This window comes from Clarias gariepinus, chromosome 2 (assembly GCF_024256425.1).
Source record: "Clarias gariepinus isolate MV-2021 ecotype Netherlands chromosome 2, CGAR_prim_01v2, whole genome shotgun sequence".
NCBI classification, from domain to species: Eukaryota; Metazoa; Chordata; class Actinopteri; order Siluriformes; family Clariidae; genus Clarias; species Clarias gariepinus.
This window is the reverse complement of record NC_071101.1, coordinates 31,766,523-31,770,504: the sequence shown is the minus strand read 5'-3', so window position 1 is coordinate 31,770,504 and position 3,982 is coordinate 31,766,523. Positions and strand designations below refer to the sequence as shown.

General features: G+C 34.6%; 1 long non-coding RNA gene across 1 annotated transcript; it reads right to left on the bottom strand.

The window, feature by feature from the left end:
- Positions 1 to 700: 700 nt before the first annotated feature.
- LOC128508702 (uncharacterized) lies at positions 701 to 2,179 on the bottom strand. Its single transcript, XR_008355941.1, has 3 exons — positions 2,099 to 2,179; positions 1,090 to 1,213; positions 701 to 836 (listed from the first exon to the last, which is right to left on the bottom strand). It is a non-coding gene; the product is annotated as an uncharacterized LOC128508702 (long non-coding RNA).
- Between the last annotated feature and the right edge of the window lie 1,803 nt (positions 2,180 to 3,982).

Genomic DNA, 3,982 nt, shown 5'->3' with positions numbered 1-3,982 from the left:
TTTAGTGATGTGTCTGAGGTTATAAGTTTGCTCGTATATATTTGCCTTTTCATATCCATGACAAACCTGATACAAGCAGTGCTTCTAAATAAAGTAAAAACAAGCAAAAAATAAAAATTGTAAAGGTAAAACAGGAAATATTTAAAAAGACAATCAATTTAAAATAACTTCAATGTAATATTTGTCTCTTTTTTAGAAATATAAATCATTTGGTGCTCCAGAGATTTAAGAATGCAGATGAGTTATCTATCTATCTATCTATCTATGTATCTATCTATCTATCTATCTACAGTATCTATCTATCTATCCATCTATCTATCTATCTATCATACTTCCTTACTGCATTATTGTTAATATTATTTAGTAAACTCTTTAAATACTTTTGTACATGTGGACATTAACCCTTAGCAACAGTTGCATTAAACCTGTGATTCACGGACCTTGGTTGGATTCTTGGGCTAACACCACATAATTCACACCATGGAATGAATGTTACCATAAGACCAAAATAAAACATTTAACAAACTAACAAAGTAGTGCTTTTATGCAAATTGATAAACAAATAGGTATCAAAGATATGTCTGTGTGTATTTGTTGACTCTACACAATTATCAAGTTTCCAGTGTTTTATGGCCAGAGTAGTAATTCCACAAAACAATCTTATTAGTAAAAGCACACTAATTAATGTAATTAGTAATGTAATGTAATTAGATAAAGCCTAGGCTTTTGTGTGAATGCTGTAAGAAGGTGAAGGTTTTAGAGCCCAATAGCATCTTCTTCAACCTGACAGCTGAGTAGAAAGTTACCTACCCGCACACACTCTGAGAGGTTAACCACTGAAACACAGACACACACACACACAAGACACACACACAATCACCATGACCATCATCATCATCATGGCAGGCAAAAACAGTGTTAAATTGTCAATGTTAAACATATTAATGTTCTGATTAGACATTTACCTTATTTTAAAATAATAATAAGAAATAATATAAATATGGAATATTTAGAGCAGTAAAAAATCATTTGTTTTGTTAATGTTTCATTTTACAATTAAGTAAATAATTAATGAAAATTAAACATTACCTTTCTGAGTGCGTAGCCATGCCACTGCTTTAATGGACGAATAATGCCACTCAATCCGAGAATCGATCTTAAAGCCATGTAACCAAATCAGAGCCAAAAGTGTAGCCCAGACATCTGGCTTCACCTGCACACAACCAAACAGGAAACTTCCATACATACCTTTGCTGTATAAAACCATCTGTAAAATTCATACAAAATATTGATTTACTTACTAGATGCTTATACCTAAAAGCATATGATGTAGAATGCAAGAGTATGCAACAGTTGAGGTTTCTCTGTATTGTTTATCATTACCTGGCAGTCTGAGGATTACATTATTATATCTATATTTAAGTGTTAAATAGATTGTTGCATATGCTTTAAAATATGTGTTTACAAAAAAAGTAATAATCTTAACAGTTCTAAAGGTAAGACTTGTAGGGATGGTCAGGTTATGAAAAACATTTACCCAACATCTAGCCTGCACACTTTTCCTCGAGAGTACCAGATTGCAGCCTTTCCCTCATTTGGAGCTGCCTTTTTAAATTTTGGACAATTTTAAAAAAGTGCAGAAACCTGTCAGTTGTTGAAAAATCTTACAGTTTGTCAGTCATTTGTTTTGGTTCGGAGTCATAAACAATTTCACCATTTGCATCTTTTTTTGCATTGTTTTGCCTTGTCCTATTTTTGCCGTTGTTTTGTTCAATATCCAGTATTTCGTCCTTGCGCTGTTTTTTTTTTTTTTTTACTACATGTTGAATATCTTCTTGGACTTGAGTTTTTGGAAATGACCCTAACAATTTTGACTTATTTTCCCATCGATAAACCTCATGCACATGGTAAATCCATATACATTACATTACCAAGCATTTTTACAACAATTTTACAACAACAACAACAACAATAATAATAATTATTATTATTGTTATTTCTATTGTTATTATTATTATTATTGGTATATATTAATATTTTTACCAATATTATAATTCGGTCACACATTATGTTACATAGACATTTAATGTGTATTAACCTGTTCAGGAATCTTATCAATCAGCTCTTCTTTTGTCCTTTTAAACACGTCTGCAAGTCTAGAATCTATTTCCCAGTAACCAGAAGCTTTCTGGAGGAAGACAATCTGCAACAGTGGGTCGGTTGAATCCCCAAAAGTTTCTAATGAGACATCTGTATAGATATACACATAAATCAAACTAATAAATAGAAATAAAATAACATAGGTCCATCAAGACAGAATTCACACACACAAGAAGTGTTCCTTATAAAGTCAATCCTGAACATTACCTTGTTTTATGTTGAAGCTTCTACCTAAAGAAATTAAAAATATTAAGCTTTACCCCAAGCATTTGAGAATTGAGCTCAAACAAGTTCATTAACAAAATACACTAATCATCCTACCATCCCAAATATATTTGTTTGACAGGGAAGCTGTGCGCAAACAGGAATATATATTATTTTTCAAAAAAAAAGCACCCCAGAAAAAAGGGCACTTTCTCTCCAGAAAAAAAGGGCAGGTGCTTAAGCCCCCTTTGATCTCTATGTGTGCACGTGCCTGCAAACAAAAAAACTACCTGACTTATGCTTCATTAATTAGAGCTCTCTGTTTAAGTTTAGGCACCCTGGCCAGCTCACATATTCTAATGATAAAGTTTTTTTTTTTATTCTGGATTAAAAATTTTAAATTGTCAAAACATTTACTTCTTACATGCAACTTGGTCAGAGGATCATGGGGATCCAAGGCTCACCTAAACTCTGGGCCCAAAGGCCAGCCCGTTTTGCAGCACAGCCTACCTTGCATTGTACCCAGCAGACAAGAGCCCAAACTGAGCACTAATGGAATGTGCTGGATAAGCAAGTTCAATCCATTATATTTTCTGACTGAAATCCATTTTTCCATGATCATGTGCAATGTTCCAATTGCCACTGGAATGTACAAGCCTTATTAAACCTACATCCAGGAGAAAAGATGACCCACTCTGCGAGGATCCTATAAGGTATCCAGAGAAGGACCACCTCCAGCTGGATTCTGCTTCATGATGGTTTGGAGTTACACACACTGCTCCTGAGCTCCCAGCAATCCAGAACCCTGTCTGAACCTGACTCATCCTAGTGCCATGCTGGTGCTGAACTGAACTAGACCTCCATGTAACTTAGATATCTTATGTTATATTGAAGTTCCAGCTGTCTAACACACAGTATGACTGCAAATCAAATCCCTGCTATCTGTTATGACCCAAATGAGAATGGGTTCCCTGTTGGGTCTCGTTTCTCTCAAGGTTTCTTCCTATTGCCATCTCAGGGAGTTTTTTCCTTGCCACCATTGCCCTTGCCTTGCTCATCAGAGACAATCAGATCACTATGATCTATACACATTTTAACTTTCTCCTACACACTTCCATAATCTTCTTTTAATTTTGTGAAGACAATGACTATTGTTAAAAGCACTATATAAATAAAATTGAATTAAATTGAATATAGAAGCTCCTTTCTGCTCCTTCACAGAAAATTGTTCTAAACTGGCATTCCATAATGGCATATTAAATGTTGACAATACACTGTAAACCCTAATGTTGTCTTTACTTATACAATCAAGTAATGTTGACTAAACAATACTTAAAATTTTGCATTTTGGACCCATCACTTAAAAATATAAGTTCATTTAACTTATTTACCATCAAAATGCATAAACTTAAGATTTCAAGTGTTGTGAGCTCAAAATCATGATTAATCCTTTGGGGGAAAAAACATTTTCAAAAGGTCAATTTTCACGAATGTGAATGTGGCGTGGGCGGGGCGGCGGCTGACGACCAGCATGCTTTGCGGGGATGTCGGTGTGTTCACCATGTTGGGGAAGGGTGTTTGGGTTAGTGGCTTCGGCCCTGTTTGTGTCTGTGTGTAA